Consider the following 26,677-nt stretch of genomic DNA (forward strand, 5'->3'; position numbering starts at 1 on the left):
GAAAACTCTAAACCAGTAAGTACACCTATGACTACAACTGATAAACTATCTTTGAAGGATGAATCAACACCTATTAATCCGAGAAGATACAAGTCTATGATAGGAGGTTTATAGTATTTGACACAAACAAGACCTGATATTATGAATGCAGTATGTATTGTTTCAAGATTTTAGAGTAATCCTAAGGAAAATCATGAATCAATAGTGAAAAGGATTTTCCAGTACCTACAAGGCACAACAAATCTTCGGTTATGGTATCTTAAAGATGAAAATTTTGATTTATGTGCATACACAAATGCAAATTGGGCAGGAGACGTAGATGACAGAAAAAGCACCACCCACGGAGCATTGTTTCTTAGTAGCAGACTAATTTCATGGTTGAGAAAGAAACAAAGTTGTACATCACTATCAACAACAGAATCAGAATATGTTGCAACAACAACTAATTTTACATAGGTATTATGGATTAAGCAAATGTTGAAGGACATAAAGGTAAAATGCAAAGAACCTATAATCATTTACTATGATAATATGGCAGCAATTGATATATCAAAGAATCCGGCATTCCACTCTAAAACTAAACATGTTTCTATCAAATTTAATTTTCTAAAAGAGAATGTTCAAGCAAAATAAGTGAAATTGGTTTATGTGAATACAAAAGAGCAGATTGCAGATATCTTTACTAAACCTCTGCCTAAGGAAACTTTTGAATATCTAAGAGAGTAGCTTGGAGTTATACCCTCACTAGTAGAGACTTAGATAGTTGGAGCATGGTATTAGACCGACAGACTTAATAGAGAAATATTTCTCCAGCTTTGATGAAGGAGAGCTACTTCTCAGGGGGAGTAGATTGAATAAATTTAGTTATAACAATTGGTATTTGTAACAAGTTCTATGAACTGATTGTATTTGGTTTTGTATTGCTTTGGCATTTGATGTCAAAGGGGGAGAGATATCTATGGAAAAACACTTCATCTTTTGGGGAGAGATTGTTACTCTCTGTATCTGTATTTTACTGATCTCTTTGGGAGATTGTTGGTTTTTGGTTTTTGGCATTTTTGCTTTGGTACTTAGATGGTTTTTTCATCTTGTGTTGCCATCAATGCCAAAAGGGGAGATTGTTGGTATTATAGATGTGTTGCATTGGTTTTTTCATTGATGTCAACACTTGTAACCACTTGAGAAACACTTGGAGATCTTTGGTTATGTTCACCGGCATGTTCAGTGACTTATGCACAATCACCGGTATCTGGTTCATCGACAGGATTATATTGTTCATCGGCACTGAGGATGATCTGTTATCATCTGGAGATTACTTGGTTATGTTGAAGACATCATTTGGACACTTGGTTTTGGTGATTTGTTTATTGGTACAATCAAGTTTGCATATTTACTGTTACCAGCAAATAGGTCTAGGTTATGGACCGACAAGAATTATCTATTCCAGATCAACACAACATGTTATGGAGATGGTTTGTTATTGTTGTAAATGCATTGAGCTGACATCATGGATCACATATTGATTCATTTGTAATTGATTTAATTGTAATATCTTTGTAAGCTGAACTACACATTTGGTCTTAGGTCTTGGTATATATGTAAGATCTCATTTATGAGATTATGTGGTAGAGTGTGGAAAAGGATTGTAATAAGGTACATGTGAATATAAGAAGAGCTATACATGTAGACATTATTTGAAGATTCAAGGAAGGTTTGGTGAAGATAATCAGAGCTTAAATAGTACTCAATCTAGAATATGAAGATGTCATTTTGAGTAGTACATTATCATTGGATTTAACCATCCAATTGTAGTAAGTGTGACTCCCATTTTGTGATTAAGCAGTGAGCTCTAGGCAGTTGGCCTTTCTGCATGTGCAGACCCCATTTGTACACACACACTATCTATAGTAGTATCATCTGATTGTAGGTAAGGTTTCCCACTGTGGTTTTTCCTCTTGCAGGGTTTCCATGTATAAATAATTGTGTTATGTGTTGTGTATGTTATTTGTCTTTCTATTTCATGCATTAAACTTTACCGATATTGCAATTAACTATTAAACTGTCTACCGACATTAAAGTTCGGTTTACTGGTATTATGCACTAAGTTTGGTTAAAGTATATTTGGTTGAAATTAATAGACAACTGATTCACCCTCCCTCTCAGTTGCCTCTGGGACCTAACAATTGGTATCAGAGCTTAGTCCTCTTTTTGCAAAAGTTTAACAACTTGAGGAGATCCTATGTCTACTAACTATTTCAAGAAGGACAGTTTGAAGCTTGATGGAACCAACTATGGTATATGGAAGATCAGAATGGAGATTCGTCTGAATTGCATTGGAAATGACATATGGGATGTTACAAAGAATGGCTATAGTGTTCCTACTCAAGGTCAACCTACTCCACCAACCTTGGTGAAAGATGAGGAGAATGATTGAAAAGCAAGAGAAGCACTTTTGAGCGCATTGTCAGATCAACAAATCATAGGATTATCAGATAGATCTACTGCTAAAGCTATTTGGGATAAATTGGAGACATTGAATGAAGGTGATACCATAGTCAAAATTGCAAAACTAGAATGCTTCCGGGTCAGGTATGAAAATCTAGAAATGGAAGAAGATGAAAGGATTTGTGCTTTTATGGAAAGAGTTAATGAAATTGTTTTGGGTATACAATGTTGTGGAGGATCCTTAAGTGAAGATGAAATTGTTTCTAAAGTTTTAAGAGCTTTGCCACCAGCATACAAAATGAAAGTAACTTCTATTAATGAATTGAGAATAATGCCTAATGCATTAGTATCCAAAGATACTTTGGTTGGAAAACTTTCAGCTTTTGAACTTGAGGAATTTGGTCCTATTGCTACAATTAAGATAGATTTGGCTTTCAAAGCTTCATCATTTGTAGCATCATCATCATCATTTGAAACAATTCTCCCAACCTCTTGACATGGCCACTTCTTTGGACCCTATGGCTTCATTACGCTATATCCTTTCTTCACTGCACTATATCCCTGCTTTACATCGCTAAAATCCTTGCTTTACATTGCTAAAATCCTTGCTTTACATCTCTAAAATCCTTTCTTTACATTGCTATATTTGGACCCTGTGCTTGGATTAACATTGTGAGATATTCCTTGAAGGATACCATCATTTTCCTATCCATTCATGTACTCAAAATCCCTTTTACCTTACTAGACACTAGGGGCAAACATTAAAAAATCATAAAAATCGTAAAAAGTCCTAAACAAAATCCTAAAAATCATAAAATGTCTTGAAAATACTCCTAAAAATCATAAAATGTCTTGAACAAAATCCTACAAATCATAAAAAGTCCTAAAGAAATCCTTGGTAAAAAAATAAAAAAATGAATCTCTACCAAGCAAGTGAAAACCTGGTAAACAGGCGCCTCTTGTACTCAAGCGCTCCATCTATCAACGCAATGTTGGCATTCCCACTTTCATACATTTTTGCTTTCGCTTGTACATATTTCAGTCACTTTTGTGACATCCTTGTTCGTTGGAACCCTCATGGCTTGAAAATGATCAATGTCCTAGTCTTAGAATAATCGACTGATCAATTTACATGTCCTAAGCAGTATCAACCAAGTCATCTTTACATCAGTGATACCCGATCATTCACTCTGAGTCAGTCACCTGTCTCCTAACTACTGAAGAGTTTTATCACTAAGTACACAAGCAAAACAAAACTGAAAACAATCACTAAACTGTTTGAGATATCCATGAAATTCTCTTTGTGTGTTGTCTTTTATATTGGTTTTCAATTATTATCCCTCTGAGTAACTCGAGGAAGTATATCTTGACTAAGAGGAGCAAGGATTGGGGGCATAATATTTTCTTTGTTTTTTGCTTGTAGGAATGATTCTGATGATCTAAAACATCTAATCAACTGGGTGTCTATGATAAGTGCCTTCACATTAAGGTGAAATCGCCACACATACCTCGACTCTGCTTATTTGTATGCTACATGGAGGTTCCCATCATTTCTTTTTCTGTTTTGAGGGAATTTCTTTATCATGCAATCCAGGTCCTTGCGAAATCTGTCCAAGGATATGAACGAAAAAGGATCATTGCGGACAAGATAATTAATATTGCACATGAAAAGAAAGGAACTCTAATCTTCCTACTATTTTTGTAAAATGCTCAATGATGAAAATTAAGCTTTTCAAATCCAGTAACTAGGTTTCGGTTGCATCTCATCTTACATTTCATTCTGCATCTTGTGAATTTAGAGTGATTTCAATATGGTAACACTAATTTCTTTATCTTTTGAATGAGAAGTTGGAAGCATCATCATTTCTCAGCTAAGTGGTCTCTTTTTCATCATCATTTCCCCAATTGAGTACTTGTGTATTGAGATGTTAGCTGCATACATGAGAATCTTATATAGATCCATACATTTCATTTTATACTTATTTGCATTCATATTATTGCATGAAGAAAAATAAACATTTGCATTACTAGTTACTCATTCTCCTCATTTATTTACATAAAAAGAAACAAAAATAAACATCCATATTCATTTGCATTACATACATCCATACTGAACAGATATGCATACATACAGAATAAAGCATATATAACAACATCTCATAATCAATCAACACAAATATGATGAAATCAAATCAAGAGCTTGTAAATTGGTTGTCCTGAGTCCATTTTTGGGATCGAAATCAAAATCTGACATCAATTCTCTCATTGAAATTTTATGATGTTGACCACTTAGTGCTTTCATCAACTGCTCATTCTCTTCTTCAATTTGCACTCAATTTCTCGTTAATCAACGCTAAATCTCAATTTAATTCTCACATTAACTCTTATTTTAATCTTCAACATTAATCTTTGTGCTCAAATAACTTATCATCGCTAGAAATTTTTTTTGCCTACAATCAGTGCGCAACCCTTGCTATCTTTCAGTTTTGCTCCTAAGGGGGCATACTCATGACCTCAAAGTCGAGAATTTCTTTCAAAAATCTTCATTGCAAGTCAAGAAGATAATCTTTTCTAAACATCAAACAAGACCTCATCGCTAGGGGCATCTCAACTTCATCACTTTATATCAAGTTGAGATTTCTCGACCATCTGAATCGAATCAATCGCTAGGGGAATATCAGTTTTATTGCTTCATATCACGTTGATATTGTCTTTGTTTGAACTAGTCTCTTAACGTTAATTAGTTTCATCACTTTTCATCAAGCTGATTATTTGTTTAAACTCAATCAAGGGTTTAAGGAGTATCTTTGATCACAGTCAATCTAAGCAGGTGTTCAGTTTCATCGCATTGAATCAAGCTGGATAGTTTATCTTCGCTCATCATATCTTGATCCATCAAGTTAAAGATCGATTTTATCCTCACTCACTGTATCTAGTTCAATCAATTTCTAGATCAGTAAAATCCGCTTCTTAATCAATCACGTTCAAGTTTGGTATCTTTTCTCTCTATTGGTCCTAGTTCAATCAAGTTCGGGATCGGTTTTGCTTTAATCAACTCTGTTCAATTTCATTGCATTGATTCAAGCTGGACAATTTATCTTCGCTCATCGTGTCTTGATCAATCAAGTTCAAGATCAATTTTATCTTCACTCACTGTGTCTAGTTTAATCAAGTTCTAGATCAGTAAGATCCGCTTCTTGATCAATCATGTTCAAGTTTGGTATCTTTTCTCTCTATCGGTCCTAGTTCAATTAAGTTTGGGATCGGTTTTGCTTTAATCAACTTTGTTCAGCTTCATCGCTTCAAATCAAGCTAAACACCTTGCTCTTCATTTGGTTCGTGATCAATCAAGTTCAGAACTAGTATCTCCTAGACATCAAATTTTCTTTGAACCAATGCACTGCTCGCACATTAATTCAAAGAGGGGCAAATGTAATACCCTAAAAATGGTCATCTAAACCATGAGCCCCTAATCTCGACAACATCACCAAGGTCCTAACCAAAGGTAATTAAATAAATCTTTAGCACACAATTAATTCTTTAATCATCAAATGTCACATGGCAAAATTAATCAACCAATATTAATTAAATATTTATTTAATTAATTAAATCATTCCAGGTAAATCATTTTAAACAATTATCTTATTTATTTTAATTAAATATGTTTTGCATATTTAATTAAATAAATCAATTTGCCATTAAATCATAAAAAAGAGGAATTAATTTAAAAAATAGATAAAAATTGTCATAAATCTTCAAAAAAGGAATTAATTGACAAAAAAGAATTAAAAATTGAGAAAAGAAATCAACTGGAGATAATCTTGAAAAAAGAAATTAAAAATTGATAAATAATCTCAAAGAAAGCAATTAAAACAATTAAATATAAAAATTGAATGAAATAGAGAATAAATCAGTTTTTTCTTGATTTTATCTTAATTTTAGTTCAATTTCCTTTAAAACTGAGAAAAGCATCCAATCACATCATTGTGCTTCCTCTTGGAAAATCTTGACCGCTCATCATCATTTGATCTCAGCCTTTGGTTTCTTTTTTATTTTTCTATAAATTTGGGCTCTCATCTCTCATTCAAAAATCTTAGAGAATATATTGTTATTAGGTTGTTTTTGCTCTAGGTTCATTGAGAATTTGCATTGAGATTTGCATATTAGTTATTTCATATTTCTTAAATCATTTAGCTTAAATATTAATATATTGCTTAAGTCATGTTAGATTAATCTTGCATATCTAGCTTAAATCTTGCATCCATTTAGCTCATATTCATACTCATATAAATTTAAAAATCCTTCGTTTAGGTGTTGTCTAGTCATTGGATAGCTTAGCAATTTGAGAGCAATCTAAACTTGCATCTATTAGAAGGCAATAGGTCATTTTATAATGGTTTATTATTCATTTATTATTGATTTACTAACCATGCATCTAATGACTTAATTGAAGTGTTGTGTATTCCAAATACAGATACAGGTCCACTTTTCACACACACACTCCTAAGTCTTAGTATTGCAAACTAGTATCATTTGTATAGAGAAGTCCAACTAGTTTGAAGGTGTCTAACCGATATATGCAGGAATGACAATTGGTTTTGGTCAATTCTACTAACACCGAATTGGAGACACTGCGAAGATCAACAAGGAGGAAAATGGAGGATAATTGGTCTATGAGTTGGAAGAGGTTAACATTCAACCGGTATCAATGTTCCAACTAGTTTCACTGATTGTGTGATGAGTTATCACCAGTCATGATGAATTATCTCTAACCGACAGATTTGGCAGTAATCTATGATGTGTTATGAAAGATTGTCCAGATACACTAAACCTAGGAAATTGTGATGACATTCTTGAACTGACATGAAATCTAATGTCTATAAAATGACATTGTGATGAGCTATTTTGTAATGCGAGATACAAGTGATGAGTTTGATGTGATTTATCAAAGCAGTTGTAGAGTATGTTGGTGATGCAGTATTATGTGAGCAGAAGAGGATCTATACAAGCAAGATGTGCTATTTCTAGATCATACCACTTATTTTCTAATCACTACAACAGTTAAATCCCTTGATCGGGTAAGCTCTTATAAGCTTCATTGTACAAATCCTCTAACCAGGTGATCCATTAGTTTGGGTTTGAAATCCTCTACCGAGGTTACTCCTAATAGGGTACTACCTTTAACCGGGTATAGCTCCTAATAGGCCTTTGGGATCTTTAACAAGATTCGCTCCTAGTAGAGCACTTTGTAGACCTTAACCGGTCAGTTACCTATTTCTGCAGATAGTTAACTTGTGAATCCCATCTCACCATGGTTTTTCCCAGTTGGGGTTTCCAAGTATAAACACTTGTGTTATGGTGGATGTTTTACTTGTTGTGGATTCTTTAATAACACTTCAGATTGCATGTAGAGTTTTAAGTAAACTAGTTAATTATTTTTACCGGTCTGTTTATAAAGTGTTATTGCTTTTGCTATCACTGATTCACCCCCCCCTCTTAGTGCTTTATAAGTATATCAATTGGTATTAGAGCCTAACTTCCTTAAGGCTTAATCACTTAGAAGGAAACCCTAAAGCCATTATGGGGGACTTGAGTTATAGAGAGATGGCTAGAGTACTTGATGCAACCAAGGAAGAGCTTGAAACTCTGAGAGGCAGATTTAAAGCTTCACAAGTTAAGAGGAGAGAGCTGACTAAGCAACTATTGGAGATCTTTGACAATAGTTCTTCACATGAGGCCAACATTGATGCACTGGCTAAAGAAGTGGAAAAAATGAATGGTGAAAAGGTAAATCTGAAGAGAGAACTAGAAGCCCTAACAATCCAAATGAGTTAAGAACTTGAAGCAAGGAGGGTAGTTGAAGACCTGATCAAAGAGAGATATCATGAGATTTCTAAGATTAAATAGGAGAATGCATCTTTGCATGAGGAGAAGGAAGAGAAAGAAGCATTACACTTAGATATTGAAATGGTAATGTCTCTAAGAGAGACTCTGACAAAGAATAATGAAGATTCTACCCAAGATATTACTGAGGCTAATAGGAATCTTGAAAAGTTCAATAAGAGTTCTTCTATGCTGGATGAGAAGATCCAATCTCAAAGAATGAAAGGTGACATATCTGGACTAGGATTCAATAGATCTGAGAAAGGAGAATCTTCTAGTACTAAGAGCAACATGCACAAAGGTAAAACTGCTCCTAAGGCTAAGAAGCCTATTGGTAAGAAAGCTTTCAAACTTGTTTGCTCTATCTGTTACAAACTTGGACATACTTCTAATGTGTGTAGAAGCAGATCTAATGAGAACATAGGACATTATGCTCACACTAGATATGTGTCTAGAAGATTTGAAGGTCATTGTTACACATGCAACATGTATGGACATAGATCAATTGAATGCAGATATGGAGCAAACAATCTGGAACCTCACATGAATCCAAGACCTATCGGTGATTGGAGAAGGACCAATGACAACTGGAGAAACATGAACTGGAAAAAACCCTCTGTCAACCAGTTCAGTCCATATGAGATGGATAAGGTAACAAATGTGATTTGCACAATTTTCAATAACTATGGATATGTGGCTATGAACTGTAGAAGAAGAACTAGAAGAGGTTATATAGGACTTTGGAGAGCATTCATGATGGCCTGGTATCATTGTCACAAACCAGGACACATGGCTAAGTTCTGTAGAACTAGGAAGAACAAACCAGTTAACCACTCTAAAGATCAGAAAGGTAAGTAGAAGGTTGATGTTGAAGAAACCAGAGTGGAGATGAATAGGATTTGGAAGAAGAAAAGTGAGGACAAGCCAACATATGAATCTAACCCTTCACCTAGTGTGGGGAATCCTGCACTGAAGAACTGAGATTTTCAACAAGTCTAAGGGGAGCATATCGATAATCTACTTCCAGGCCCCTTGAAGAGTGTATGGTAAGAGAGTTTTTCATTTCAAGTTGTACTATGAGAATTTTTAATATTATTACCTATCGGTTTTCTAATGATTACCAACCGGTTATATACCTATTGGTATAGGTGAGTTTATTAAGTGGTAATTAGGGTTTGTTACCCTATCGGTTGTGCAATTAATTCAGTGGGTAAGTTTATAAAAGAAAGTTTTACTAAGTTACTTCTACCCTAATTGCATTTTGAAAAAGCATTTTGAGCACTTGTAGAGTGAAAAAGATAATTGTTAGCTGATTGTGAATAGATTTGTGTTGTGGATCAAAAGTTGAATCGGATTCGAAGATAAGAAAAGGCGAAATGGGTATTCGAGAGATCAACCAGAAACCCTGCCAGCGCAAAGGGAATAAGGTATTCTTTTGTTAATCTCTCAAATCAAGATTATCTAGAATAGCATCATCGTCTACATGAGCAAAGAGACTTGTGATTATTGTTGAAGCTATGGATTCTATGGAATCAGATAAAATATAATCTTGTAATGCATTGTCTCAAGTTCCACAAGGTGTTATGATTAGAGGTGATTTATCCAGTTATATAGATTGTAAAATTGAGGATCTAGGATCACTGTCAATCTATTCACAACTCAAATCTTTGTGTGATAAGAGTGGGAAAATCAAACCCAAATACATTAGGGTTTATGGAAAGAGTTTTCACAATGTGACATATTTTCTTGAAGATTTTGAGGAAGAGAGATGAGAGAGAGGAATGAGATAGATAGATGGGGGGGGAGAGGTGAGTAATGAGACATGATGCAGAGGTAGATAGGTGGAGAAGAAGGAAGTGATAAACCTAGAGAGGTGAGAGAGAGTTGATGACCTAGAATGCAGAGAGAGAGAATAAAAGAGGAAGAGAGAATAAAAAAGTGGAGGAGTGAGATATATATAGGGGTATGTATAGATGGGGAGGTAGAGAGGGAGAGGGGAAGAAAGGAAGGGAGAGACCTAGAGAGGGGAGGGATGGAGAAGAGAAGAGATAGAAGAACAAAGAGAGAAGTAAGAGGTGATGGATGGAGAGGTAGACATGGAGGGAGTGAGAGACCTATGGAAGGAGGAGATAAAGAGGTTAGGGGAGGAAGAGAAAAGGAGGGAGTACATAAAGGGATAGGGTTAAGGAGGAGGGAGAGAGAGGTAGAGAGGGACATAGAGAACTATAGAGGAGGCATATAGATAGGTGAGAGACCTAGATGGCTAGAGATGAGTGAGATAGATATAGGGGTATAGAGAGAGGTGGGTAATGAGATTAATGCAGAGGTAGATAGGTGGAGAGGAAGGGAGGGAGAAAGCTAGAGAGGGGAGAGAGGGTGGGATGAAGAGGTAATTACCTAGAAAATAAAGATAGAGAATAAGAGAGGAAGGGAGAAGACAAGAGAGTGGGAGAGGGAGATAGAGAGGGAGAGAGGAATAAAGGAAGGTAGAGAACTAGAGAGGGGATGGAGGGAGAATAGAAGAGATAAAAGAACAAAGAGATGAGTAAGAGGAGATGGATAAAGAGGTAGACATAGAGGGAGTGAGAGACCTAGAGAATGAGGAGATAGATAGGTTTGGAGAGAGAGAGAGAAGAGAGGGAGAGAGTTCATAAATAGTTAGAGGTAAGGAGAAGGGAGAGAAAGGTGGAGAGGGAGGGAGAGAACTTGAGGGTGGACAACTAGATAAGTGAGAAACCTAGAGGGAGAGAGAAAGGTGGGTAATAATATAAGGAGGGAGGGACAACCCTAGATATGGGGAGAGAGATGATAAAAGGGATAGGTAGTGACCAAGAGAAAGGGGTGGGAGGGGAGAGAAACAATAAGAGAGTGAGAGAGAAGAGAGAGGGAGAGAATCAAGGATAGAGAAGTGAGAGAGACAAGAGAGGGAAAGAGATAGGTATAGAGTTTGGGGAAGATAAAGAGAGTGAGATACATAGCTAAAAAATGCTAATAGGAGCATGCTGATTACTAAAATTTGACTGCCTGAAATTTTATATGATCCTCTAAAAACTAGAATTTACATTATAAGTCCTATAGAGCTATACTTCAATGTTATATTTCATGTATATATTCTCCTTCAGGGATGGATATAACTTGTGCCCAGATTGGAAAATCTACACACTCATAAAACCTTCACATTTCACAATGTAGAACATTTGGTGCTTGCCAAATGAAAAAAATTGACTTTTCAATTTGGCGAGTGCTAAATTTGGCGTGCACCAAATGTGAAAATTCAAAATTTTGCATTTGGCAAGCACCAGAGCACCAAATGATTTTCTTGGGAGAATACCAACCCTTTGGGTTGGATTTGCCTTAGGCATCTAACTTGTAGGTTTGGATGACCTTTTCATGCCAATGACATATTTTTGGTACCACAACTTGGTGCACTTACCCCAATGTTGATTGTTTTATGGCAAGAAAACACAACAACCTAGAAGACACAATATCTGAATGTGTTATTATCAAAATTTTAAGTGCAAATGTGTATGTCTAGTAGGCCAAAATAGCTCAATTTCCATTGGTATAACACAAATTGAAGACACTTGTAAACAAGCACAACCTAGGCTGGAAAGATGATACTACTTGCTGAGTTCCCACTGCGGATAAATCTAAGCCACACTTATTCAAAGTGGATAAATTAGAATCTTGGTAGCACTGGCTCCCCCACCACAACATTCACTTGTCGGGCATACCAAGCTTTGAATTTATAAAGACCTGAAGATCTCAAAAAGATTGTTATCTCTAATTTGAACTGCAAGAATGTGGGATGGCTTTAGAGGTTTGACCTCCTGCACTATAAAGAAAAAGGGATTTTTGGCTACTAAAATAAAGGTGTCTAGTAATGTTTCACGGTACACTAGTGGCTATACATGTGGCGGTTCACTAAATTATGAGGCCTCCCAGCCCTTACGGGTTTGTATGCATCATTGTGTGGATTATACATCACACAAATACTGAGGGATACATCTGTTAGTATAACACATCAACACTAGGTGATAAGGGACTTTCATCAAAAAACAAAATTATTTATATAGCAGACTAAAATAAAGTAGTGCTTGGGTTGTTCCCTCTCACTTGGCCTTATGGGCTACTCAAGAGGCAGGCCCTCTAAAATACAATAAAAATTTCTCTTGCACCCAAGATCCAATGGAAGACAAGGGGAGAGGATACTTTTGTTATCACCTTATGGTTCTAACATAAAGCGCGCCAAAAGCACAAGTCACATCAAACAAATTAATTTACCCCTAATGAAAATGATGTGAGCCTAATTAAACTAGGAAATAAAAGACAAACACACTCCTAAATTACCACTGCAAGCAAATGATTAGTAGTTTCAATTATTACCCCAACCTGTAAGCAAAATGATTAGAACATAAATTAAGATCAATTATTTATTTATTTATTTATTTTTGCCTTTTTGACCTAGTTAACAAGATTTGATTTTTTTTGCAATGATTTTTATCCCCAAAATTAAAATTAAAAGAACAAACCCCTACTAAAATTTTGAGAGCTTTCTAAAAATGTAATTTAAAAAAAAAAATACTTTGATTTGGGCCCTACAAAACAGATTTATTGAAAAACCCTAATTTCCAAATATTTGAATTTTTACGAATTTTTTTGCATTGAAATTTAAATCACAAAGAACAGACCCCATATATATTTCTAAGAGATTTCCATAAATGTAAGAAAATTTGAACAATTTTGTTGAGACATGGACCAGCTAGGACTCAAACCTAGGACCTTCCATACGCTACTGGAGTGCTCTACCACTGAGCTACTAGCCCCTCTTGGACCAGTCTATCGTCGATCCAGGTGTGGCTTATTTCCAACACCAACACCCCCCCTTAAGCCACACCTCTCATGTGCTTGGGGCTCCTAGCCTGGACCTAGCTCTGGAACCATGTTGAGACATGGACCAGCTAGGACTCGAACCTAGGACCTTCCATATGCTGCTGGAGTGCTCTATCACTGAGCTACTGGCCACTCTTGGACTAGTCCATCATCAGTCCAGGTGTGGCTTATTTCCAACACCAACAAATTCGCTAATTTACTCCCAAAAATAAATTTTTTATGAAAAATCATAAAAAAATTCATAAATAATTCAAAGCTAGTCCAAAAAATCTAAATTTTTGACTTAGACCTCTTGATATCATTCCAAGCTTGCAAAAACAATTTTGGACACAAATTCAAAACTGTTTGTGAGATATGATCAAATCATTGAAAAACCCTAATTTTCAAAGATTCATTTCTTCACGAATTATTTTGCATCAAAACTAAAATTATAAATAACAAAACCCCTCTATGATTCTGATATCTTTCCATAAATGTAAGAAAAACCAAAAAAATCGCTAATTTACTCCCAAAATTAATGTTTTATTAAAAATCATAAATAATTCAGAACTGATCCAAAAAATCTAAATTTCAGACTGAGCACTCTTGATACCATCCCAAACCCACAAAAACAATTTAGTATAAACTTTACTAGCCATTTGTGAGATATTATAAAATCTTTCCAAAACCCTAGCATTTACAAGGTTAGTCTCCAAATTGTTTTACAAAATAGCAATATAGCGTTTAAAAAACTTGCAAAAACATATATCTAATATAAATCCATGTCCCACTAGGCGTGCCAAAATGTATATGGTGAAAATGGAATGATTAACTATTGTAAAACCACACAAGATTCAACCACATAAAACCCTAGTTCTACAATTAAGATCCACCATATGCCAATGAAGAACCTAAAACATGCAAAATATCCAAAACATGAAAGATTATACCATTCACATTCTTCATAGGGTTTGATCTCCATTGTTTCCTATCTCCATTCATCTTGCTTGATATAGTTGCTCTCAGATTTTGTATTGTGCACAAGAGCTCAACAAAGAACAAAGTATGGTTGTGTAGATGCTTGATTTCTTGACCACATGAAAGATTGATTGATTGCATATGAAGTCATCCTCTTACATAAAAGACACCTTAGAAAATTGAGGGATATGATTAAGAGGTGAAAGGATAAATGATCAGCTAGAATTAAAGGGTAGGTAGAGGAAATAATAAAATATTAGAGAGGTGGTTAAAGGAAAATTAAGAGATGAATGAAAGGTGTCACGGAGGGAAAAAGATAATAAATTAATTAAATAAATAAACATCTATTTAATTAATAGAAGAGGTGAGATCAATTAAATAAATAAAATATTTATTTAATTTAAGGAAAGTATAATTTAAATAAATAAAAATATTTATTTAAATGAGGAGAGGCTAGAGGAGGATAAATGAAATAATTAAATAAATAAAAATCTATTTAATTAATAGAAGGCTTAGCATAAAATAATTAAATAAATAAAATATTTATTTAATTAGGCTAGGACAATTTTAGGCTATAAGGAAGTTAAGTAGCGGAACAACTTCCTACACTAACCTTGAGAGGAGGGTAATGCAAAAACTTTTATAGATTGTTACAACAGTTACATAAACTTAACAAAAATAGGCATAATAACATTCATACCACAATGCAATGATTTATGCAGGGAAAACCTTTTTGGGAGAAAAATGCCACACTCCAAAAGTTGCCCAATATATTATTCAACAATAAAAAAAAATTATAATATACTTGCAAAGAAATATCTTCACAAGAGTACCACTAATCAAATATTTAGAGGCAACTCAATAACCATAAGACTCTTACACACAACCTCTATCTCACGCACCTCATTAATAGGAGATACAATACAAGAAACCATCAAACGATATTACAAAACCATGGGCTAAAACCACCCAATAAATTATAGCCAACCTTATCTTGAATCTAGATGCCCTATGATGTGTTAAAACACACATAAACATGTGTCCCTCCCTTTTACAACTCATTTATGTGTCCGATACATTTTATATTTCCTATTTCAGGAGTCCAAACTTCCGAAGGCCATAACTTGTGAACCGTGTGTCTGATTGATGAGGTGTTTGAAGCATCGAAAATCCCACAAAGTTCTCTATCACCTCATAAAATTCTATATTGTTTACACCAACTTTTCAATGTGTTTCAAAGGGTCTAAAGTCCCCCAAATTAAGTTTAAACCTTTCATTGCACCCTTCCAAAATAGAAACTTTAATATCTTCAAAACTATTTGTGATCTTGTGATGAAACTTTATTGGTGTGCTTATCTAGCCAACTAGAAGATTTGGGAATAATTTCACACCATTTCATGCTCAAATGAAAACCTAGTATAAATAGTAACCACATGTAAATGGAAGGTTGAGACACCATTTTCCCATGATAGGTGTCTACAAAGACAAGTCAAAATCTATTTAAAGCATTATAAAAAATTTCAACACAATCAACAAGAATCTCAAACCAAAAAACCTAATATTATCATTCCAATTGACAAGCTAACCAAGCATTCAGACCACAGAGCAATGGCATATTTCAAAAGTCGCAGGAAGATCAATCTAGAGTAGTAGATTCTAGTAGTGTTGTCACGGGGATTTTCACCCAATACAAAGATGAAAACTCTACAATCTCGTGCAACATAGGACTACTCTTAGGTTGTGGGTATCCTATAGTGAGAGTAGACCTCCAGATTATGGGCTGAATCCCTTTTGATAACCTATAAACTACTAATTTTGACAAGGAAAAGGGTAAGAAAGATGCTTTAAACTGAAATTAATGCTACTAGGTGATACACCAATGACAAAAAATACTTTCCTACATTTGACTTCACTAATTACTCAAATAATGAAGCTACCTTAGCTCACAACTCAATTACAAATATTTGTAAAATTGATTCTCATGAAAGGTTTTAGCTTTTTGATGCTCACAAAAAGGAAAACAATGATGTTTTCACAATTTTGATGCAACCAAATATCAAACACATTCATAGACCTGCACTATACATGCTCTTCTTGTCCTAAGAATTGAAGAAACCAAGACAAAAATAAAAGATTCCATACAAGAATCACAAAATCTTAATCAAAATATTTACAAATAACACTTAAGACAAAAATATTTCAAGAGGAACTCAACTTCTTTATTGAAAATAAGGAATTTTTTGCATTACCAATTTGAAAATACTCACAAGCAAATGAGTTATATAAGTATGCAAAAGTTGCTAGAGAAGTTACAATACCTAGAACTAGAGTGAGAATGAGAAGAGAGAAGGAATTATACAAAAGGCTCCAAAAATTCAAAGTTTGAATTTTGGCTCCAAAACATGATGTGCTGTCAAAACTCCATCTTCTCCCTTAAATTAGGCATCTAACTAAAATAAAAAACCTCTAAGAATGCATAAAGAGTTGTCAAATTGAAAGCAACTTCAAGGGGTCGAATGTAACTAAAAAAACCCTCTAAAATAATGATGTAACTAAAAGAAACAAGAAGTCATGTTCCTCAAAATCCTCCTTGACTCAAACTTCATCCATTTGGAGCTTTTAATTGAAACTAATATGCCAATTAGGTGTCCCAATCACCTATTTCTCCTCCACATGTTTGCAAATCACCCAACTATCTCCTAGATGCAAGCTAAAGCTTCAAAGCTTAACTAACCCATCTTGATTATCTTTTGAAAATCAACGTAGCATTATGCATTAATAAATAGCCTTTATCAAAGTGATTTATTTTATCACTTCAATAAAGTTTTACAATTTGAAATCAAATGCAAAAACTTGTTGACTTCTATCTTTTAAAGCATATCCAAGAATCCAAAGCCTATATGAAATTGGGTTTGAATTAAATGAATAAAGCTTTTCATAAAAAAAAAAGGCAAAAATGCCTTTGCTTTTATCAGGTCCCTTTAGGGTTCTCAAACCCTAAATCAAAAATAACAAAAAGATCAAAACATTTGATCTTTTCTTATTTGCTTCCTCACTATTGTGAGATCGCCACCATGATACTATAAGGTTTCTACAATAGAGTTCTCTGGTAGATTTTGCTACTTAAGAGCATAGGCTAGCCGAATCTAGTAGGTTTTTGATAAATATAATGGCTTTATGCATATTTTTTGATCATTTGAGCTTGATCTTGTCTCAGGTTTTCTCCATTTGAAACTTTGCAATTGAATGACTATAATCTTGATAGTTCTCTGTGTCTTTTTGCTTGCCTTCCTTATGAGTTGGGAGTATTTTCTTTTAAGTGTATTTCTTGAAGATGCATGCCCTTTATATTTCTCTCACTTCATCATTGAAGGTTTTAACACCTTTTAATCATTGCTCAAACTTTCGCTCCATTTATTGTAGATTTCTATAAATGTCCTTGTTGTGTATGACTACTGAAAATGAGTTTTATACTGTCTTCCACTATTATTGTGCCTTGAGAACTACATCATTACTTTGTTTTCAACTCTCAAAAAATGATTTTTGCTCTTTTTAAATTGAAGATTATTGTGCTCGAGGGTTTTGAATGGCCAAATAAGCTTTGGCTCCAACACTACACATTATTCTCCTTACATAAGGACTCCTTTATCTCTGTTCCTTTATTGGTGATTGTCTTCAAGGTGTTACTCCTTTGGGTTTGCAATGTGACTGTTACTTTTTTCATTTCTTTGTCTTTTATCATTTGATGACCCTTGTGATATTGGCGGTGTCTCATTCTCACACTTGTGACTATCCTATACTTTTCTTTTTCACTAAATGATGCTCTCTCTGGGCAGTAATCTAGGTAGGAGCCTTCCTTGTCTATGTTCACTATTCATTGACTATGTATGCAGCCTTTGTGACTGCCAAAAGTCTTGTTCTATTGCTGCCCCAAACAATCATATGATTGTTCCAGGGTTTTATTTTCAAACCTTTTCGGCTCTAAAGTGTCCTTTTGATAGTGACCTGTCATTTGTTCCTTGTTTGTGTTTTGTCAAGCTTATTATGGATGTTGTTGGTTCCTAGAATAAACTGGTTTACACTGCCACAGGGTAGAGACCAAGTTGATTCCTCCAAATACCTATGGAAAGCCACTTACAACTATCATTATATGTCAGGATTGGACCAACTTCAACAAGGATACAAGGTCCTTCTACACTTCGGGCTCTGCAGAACCCGGGAGGGTAATCCCTTAAGTGAACTTCCTGCTCTCTGCAACAATACTCAGGAATTTACTTAAAAGAAAGAAGACTATCTCATAAAAGGACTCAACAAAAAGGAAAAATTATCAAGAATGGAAAATCCTTCAATGATCCTTGACCTTAGGCTAGAGCATGAGATGGGCGGGACAACTTTTAGAAAATACATGAAAACTTAACAGAGGATATTCTGATATTTAAAAGATTGTTATGAGAAATCACAAAGAACACAGACAAGAAACCAAAAACCTAATGAAATTTGCTAGTAGATACCAGTTCCTTGTTCATTTGGGTTACAGAGTCTCTGAAACGTTGTTGAAATCTGATAAAAACATGTCTAATAGCTAGTTTAGCCTTGAACAATACTACCTTGCAATATTGTTTTGCCTACAATCCCTAACCTGAACTACTTATCAAACACTGGTACAAGTCTTATTTCTCTATAATCACACTCAAGCATTTTAATTAAACCCTTAGAATAAAGCATTGAAAGGAAAATTACATACATCATAACAATGCAACAAACAAATGAAACCCTTGATCCCATTTACTTAAAAGAAGATAAAATCACACACAAGAGAATAAAGATTAGAAAATATATTTTCAGAAATATCATAAGCTATCTTCTCTTAGATAACAAACGATAATTTCGATTACAAAATAACCCATTTGAGAAGGAAACTTGCAGCTATTTTATTACTTTTTCTTAGCAAAATGATATTGCAGTTCCTACTATTCTCACGACTCTCTAAAACTATATGGAACCTAGCCCTGTAGAATGGACCTACTCTTATAGAGATCCTTCTTAGAAAATTCGGAACCCTAACTAATGGCCTTGATTTCCCTTTTATAGAAAATAAGGTAGCGACAAGCTTCAGACCAAAAGACACTTGTCACTTGAACCAAGCCCTAGAGGTTCTACATAATTCTGTTACAAAATATTCCTTATCCACATGTTGGTGCCCATGATGAGGTGGAACCAAAATCTTCAAGTGATTATCGGTAGAAATAAAAACACTCGAGTCATGTCGATATCACCTAGACACTTCCGAATGGACCCTGAGATGCTTAGTCTTCTCCATATCATTTCCCTTCCTAAAAAGGAAAATAGATCCTGACATGAAACAAGACTTTTCCACTAAATTAGAGGAAAATCTCCAGCCTTTATGCCTTGGATTAGAGAAAATGGAAAGAGGAGCTTGGGGGTAAACATAATTTGTTTAGAAGGCATTGCAGCTTTCATGTTGTTGCAGATACGTCTGGCTTCCAATCGTCACTTGATCAAATCCTTCTTTCAGTTTCCTACGATCTCCCTCTTGGAACACTCTAACAATGAAATGAAAAGTAAGAATAGAGGAGATGTCTTGGGTGGATTTTATTGATAATAAAAGGATTTCACACCCCCTCTCATAATCCTCTGATCTTTCACAACCCCTCTGACAATGAGCAACCTCATACCAGAGAAAAAACATCCATTCTGTGTCACAAAACATGCAATGACTCCATACATAATTATGTTTGAACACCATCTTCTTATTGATGAAAAAATGTTCTCAGAAAAATGAAGAAGTTTGTATTCGTTTCTACCCATTCTATCACCAGCCTAGTGAATTTATAATTATAATTCCATTCAAAGAAGCGGTGCTAATCCATGTGAAGAATCATCATCCTGATATTTTTTCTCATCTTGCCAGCTATGGATTCTAGCAATCATGCCTACAACTTAGGTTACCGTCATTTCTAGGCCATCACTCCATTGCCACTTGCATATGTTCACCTCATGTGAATGATTTTGTTCTAATCTTATTCCTTACTCCATGTACAGTGTTTTGCTTCAGGATTCTTGTTAACAAGCAATCTCTAAATTTATCAGAGAGGTCATGATCCATCATATCAAAACCTGAAGCTTACCTCGATCATTTCACATCTCTAAGATATCATCTTTAATTGTTTAATCAATCCTTTCCTTAATAAATTTTTTTGAAAATAATCCTCGTAGAGTGAGTTGGCATCTAAATTTCCCAACTTGTCATTAATCATCTTAAGTTGACAAGTCTGTATCCCATTCATCCTACATCTCGTGTGCAAGCTACAACCAATAACTTCAATGATCCTCCTAATTTCACATTTGAAACTCAGCTCCAGATCTTACCCAGCCTGGAAAATCTAACAATCATTGCTTGTCGACGTTGCATTTGACCTTCCATCTGTATCCATGGACCCACGAAGTCATGACTAATCAAAGCCATATCATCTCTTGAGTAGACTCTGTCAGCAGCCCCATCATAAGTTTTCCTGGACAACACGAGACACGTGGCATCATCTTGTGATGCCATAGTTCGTAACTTCCTTGCAACTTCCATCATGGGGATACAGGGGCCATCCTATCTGTTCATGCTTTATTGCTTTGCACAATGCCCATTAATTCTTTCAGAACTAAAAGTCGGGCACCTTTTACCTTAGGACATAACATCGTTGTTCATCTTGAACACATGCCAATTGATAAGACTGTTAGTAAACCAGTTTTTACCGCTTGAGAACTAGTAACACAAGGCTTCGACCCGCTACACCACCAGCTTGTCATTTTTCACTGAAAACATGTGGCATCATCTTGCGATGTCGCGGTCTTTATCTCCACTGCAATTTCAACCACAGGGAAGCACGAATCACCAGATCTATTCTATTTTATCAACTGATCGAAATACATGGGATTTTTGGACTTAGGAAAATTATGGGCGTGGGCACAAATATTAAAGGGAGACCGACTATAGGAAGAAAATTTTATGCACCTTAGGAAAATCACTTCAAAAACCAGTCCACCACCACTTAGAGCTTAGGGAATAAAATGGACTCACCAACAGAAAACAACCCTTGGCCTTAGTGGGAATAAGTAATGACAAAATATATCATTTCTAGGGTTTTCTTCACAAAACATAAGAAATTTTGAAAAACCATAAACCCTAGACCATGGACCTTGACAAAGGATGTAAATAAAAACCCAAAAAATTAATATTTAAGCTCAAAATTGAAAATTCTCATGTAATCAATTTTCAGATCTATCAATGGCTCTATTTGGGGTTGCTCATTTCTTAGGAATGAGGCAAGAAATCATAATATTTGGTGAAGCAGACCAATTGCAAGTTGGACCAAGAAGAAATTACTTGGATAGGGCAACTTCAACAGAAAAGGAAACTACACTACCAAATAAAACCTAACTAATTCTCATGGATAATAACTACTTTAATAAAAGTAGAACCTCAAAAATTATACATGAACAGGCAATTCAAGAGGGAATTTATTAATCACTCCATTTGGTATAGAGCCAAAAAAACATACTCTACCCCAAATTATTTATGGTTTGTAGGGTCAAACCACATATGATGGCCCAATGCCATATGTCAATATCAACCAATATTTTCCTTTGTCAAAAATGTAGTTATGGTCACGTTGCATTTTGAACAATCTAGAGACATCATAGCTATATAATTGTTCCTCCCTCAACATGTTATAAAAAACCTTTATCTCAGTGCACTATCCATCTATCTGAACTTTCTCATCTGGCTTTACATGAAATAAACAAAACCCATACTCAATATTTGAAATGGAAATGTGCTGATAACAACATTCAACAGGTTTCATGTTTGCCTCATTAAGGTGAAAAAGGGAAGTGAAACACTTCATACTCTATTAGGCAACTGTCATCATGAAAATTGATTTCTTCATCTATTTACACCCCTATAACATGCTTATCGTTAAATCATTCTTGCGAACATGGTACCAATTCATTAAAAATACAAAAGGGAAATCTCTCATATGCTGGTTCATCCAATATGATAACTGTTTTACAAATATTTATATCTGAACAATCAATATCTAAAAACCATTCTAATTCACTTCCATTTTCCATTGTTGTGGCCAGCGGTTCTTGATCAACTTTGTGTACATTCAGATCATGATATGATGAAGAAATGTCATCATTTACTTTTTCAATAAAAATATCCTCATGTACAAGAAAAAATTCCAATTTTGGTTTCAAAATGTCATGTGGAGTAACAGAACAACAATCTCCTTCATCTATTTCAGAACCTTGGTCAATATCAATGAACTTTACATTCTCATATTCAATGTCAACAATCATAACACCAAAGAATAAATTACCCTCACATTCATTGGTCATAAATGTTTCCAGATCAATTTTATAGAAATCCCCAAGAGTATCAGGACAATAGGTTTTAGCATAATATTTCTCATCTTCTTCAATCTCCCACTCTTCATATGAAGTAAACTCTTTGCATAAAGCCAATTCACTATAGGGATGATCCCTAAACTGGTCTTATATGATTTCCTCATTATTTATTGATTTCTAAGTTCTTTCATACACAACTGTTTGTAATGGAACAATTGTTTGCAACTATTTAAAATACTATTTTCAAGGACACACATCTCAATTAATCTTTTATGCACCTTACTCTGGGTGGATCCCTGTGGCGTAGATACAAATTTCCATCTATTCTCATTATTTTAACACACCACATAACTATCTATCTCATAGATATTATCAGCAAAAGTTGATGGCATCTCATCATCTAAATTTTCATTATCATATACAACTACTTCCTGAGAGACTAAATTTATATCATCAAAATCCTACATACCTGCATCTATTTCAGACATAAAACTTTCCACTCCTTCAAACTCACTGTTGGATCTATCTGAAACACAAGACTGTAGATGAACCTCTTGTGGAAACTCGATCTTGGAACAACCACCATTATTATAATTTGGTAAAGTGATTGACATCATTTCCATCTCCATATCCAATATATCAGATAATTTCTTATTAACCTTTTCTTCATCAATATGAGGAATAACCACTATCTGGGACAAGTTCTCTTCACTTACATTTTTGTTCAAATCATAATCAATAACATGGCTAATGTGATCAATAGGGATGTAAGCACCTTGATATGGATCTTTATCTTTTGACTCGTGTCTTTCTTTAACCTCTAATACTATGGGATAGCATACCTGTGTAGATAGATCACCCATAGGGATTTCATACTTCAAGTTGTTCTCAATATCCATTGCTATCCTATAAGCCTGATGTAAGGTTTTAAGATCTTTATCTCTTAGTAGATAAATTTATTCCTCATCAAATGCAGCCAAATAAACAACTAAGCATACTACATCATTTGGTCTATAACTGCTAGGAATGTCATCCAATGCCTTAGCAAACTTGAGATTAAAAGTGGGTACTAACTCATCTTCTTCCTTCTGGATACCCATGAATGTTTTCATAACTAAGCTTGGATTAATTCTTTCACCAAACTATTCCATGAATGCTACCTTTAGCTCATCCCATGACAAGATAGAACATATTGGTAGGTAAGAAAACTAATCTCTGGCATTTTCCTTCAAATATTGATCAAACAACTTCATGAAAACTTCTTCCTAATTTATCTCAAAATCTCCCATTAATTCAGAAAACTCCTGCAAATGTTGATGTGTTGATTCTGACCTTTTGCCATTGAATTGTGGCAATTGTTCCCTAACCTTTACAGGAACAGGGTTTGGGAAACCTTGGATACCATTAAAATTCAATGGCTTATATGTTTCCGTAAAGAAATCTCCATAGTGATTTGGTAGAGGCTGCACATTTATATTCGACATTTCATAGGGAAGCACAAGCACATAATGCATATTTTCATTCATTCCCTACTTCTTTCCTTTTGCCATAAATCTTAAACTATTACATTGCATAGCTCAAAATATACTCCATCTAACCTCATACAGAATGTAAAAATTGTGTCACAAGAGTCTATAAAATAATCACTACCATTCCCTTCCTTAGTTCTTCTTTCACTCTTTAGGGAACATTTTTTACACAATTTTCATGAAAATATATTTGACTTGTGAAAATCAAAATACTTGAAAATGTTGAAGCTGCTGCTGTCTTCTTTAACTTGGGATTTGCAAAATCCCTTTCAATCCTTCAAACCTTTAACAGTGATCTTTTGATGGAGTCACCACCTCCTTGTAGAGGACAAATACTTCAAACAACTGGGAATTCGTCACAAGTCAGATTTGTTTCAACACAACACTGCAACACTTCCTTATCATCAAATGGCCTTATATGGATTTTGTCCTGAACTTGTCAAGGTACTTCATCATAAGAGCTTAAGTTTGCTTCATCTCTTCTACAAATTATTTGGTTCTTCTTCAAACAAATGCACACTAGTGCATAGATCTCAAAATCTCAGAGTTACCACTCACAACTTATGAGGTATTACAAATAATCTTGAAAACCGGACAGATCTAGACAAAATTTTTTATTAAAAGATGAACTAAAGAAAACCCTTTGGCAACATTTGTGAGAATTGAATCAAATTGACAAGGGACAGATCAAGAAGCTCTTCACTCTAGAGGCAAAGATTTGAGTCTTGTGACGCAGGAGCAACGCTCAACCATCAAATCACAAAAGACCCATACAACTTTATGCACCATTCCCCAGTAGAGTCACCATTTTTTTTGGTGACTCGGATGGGATAATCTCAACTATATATTAAGCAAATATTTTTAACCAGAGATTCTTACAATTCATATTCTCCCCAACAGAGTCGCCATTTTTGTTGGTTCCAAGAATAAACGGGTTTACACTGCCACAGGGAAGAGACCAAGATGATTCCTCAAAATACCTATGGAAATCTACTTTAAACTATCAATATCCATCAATCTTGGACCAAATTCAACAAGGATACAAGATCCTTCTACACTTCAAGCTCTGTAGAACCCAGGAGGGTAATCCCTTCTGTGAACTTCCAGCTCTCTGCAACAATACTCACGAATTTACTAAAAACAAAGCAAATTATCTCATAAAAGGACTCAACAGAAAGAGAAAATTCTCAAGGATGGCAAATCCTTCAGTGATCCTCGACCTTAGGTTGGAGCATGAGATGGGCAAGATAACTTTAAGAAAATACATGAAAACTTAACAGATGATATTCTGATATTTAAAAGATTGTTCTGAGAAATCACAAAGAACACAGACAAGAAACCAAAAACCTAATGAGATTTTCTAGAAAATACCAGTTCCTTGTTCATTTGGGTTACAGAGTCTCTGAAATGTTGTTGAAATCTGATAAAAACTTGTCTAATAGCTGGTTTAGCCTTGAACAATACTACCTTGCAATACAATCCCTAACCTGAACTACTTATCAAATAGTGGTACAAGTCTTATTTCTCTGTAATCACATTCAAGCATTTTAATTAACCCCTTGGACTAAAGCATTGAATGGAAAATTACATACATCATAGCAATGCAACAAACAAATGAAACCCTTGATCCCATTTTCTTAAAAGAAGATAAAATCGCACACAAGAGAATAAAGATTAGAAAATATATTTGCACTAATATCATAAGCTATCTTCTATCAGATAACAAACGATAATTTCAATTATAGGATAACCCATTTGAGAAGGAAACTTGCAGCTATTTTATTACTTTTTCTCTCCAAAATGATATTGCGGTTCCTACTGTTCTCACGACTCTCTAAAACTATATGGAACCTAACCCTATAGAATGGACCTACTCTTATAGAGATCCTTCTCAGAAAATTTGGAACCCTAACTAATGGCCTTGATTTTCCTTTTATAGAAAATAAGGGAGCGACAAGCTTCAGGCCAAAAGACACTTGTCACCAGAACCAAGCCCTAGAGGTTCTACACAATTCTATTACAAAAGCTTCCTTATCCACATGCTGGTGCCCGTGATGAGGTGGAACCAAAATATTCAAGTGATTATTGGTAGAAATAAAAACACTCAAGTCATGCCGATATCACCCAGACACTTTTGGATGGACCTTGAGATGCTCAATATTCTCCATAGCATTTCCTTTTCTAAAAAGGAAAATAGATCCCGACATGAAAAAAGACTTTCCCACTGAATTAGAGGAAAATATCCATCCTTTATGCCCCATAATGGAAAGAGGAGCTTGGGGGTAAACATAATTTGTTGAGAAGGCATTGCAGCTCCCATGTTGTTGCAGAGATGACTAGCTACCAATCCTCACTCAAACAAATCCTTCTTTTAGTTCCCTACGAGCTCCCTCTTGTAACACTCTGCCAACGAAATGCAAAGTAAGAATAGAGGAGATATCCTGGGTGAATTTTCTTGATAAGAGGAGGCTTTCATGCCCCCTTTGACAATGAGCAACCTCATACCAGAGAAGAAATATATATCCTTTGTCACAAAACATGCAATG

The sequence above is a fragment of the Cryptomeria japonica genome, chromosome 8, assembly GCF_030272615.1.
Source record: "Cryptomeria japonica chromosome 8, Sugi_1.0, whole genome shotgun sequence".
In the NCBI taxonomy this organism is placed as follows: domain Eukaryota; kingdom Viridiplantae; phylum Streptophyta; class Pinopsida; order Cupressales; family Cupressaceae; genus Cryptomeria; species Cryptomeria japonica.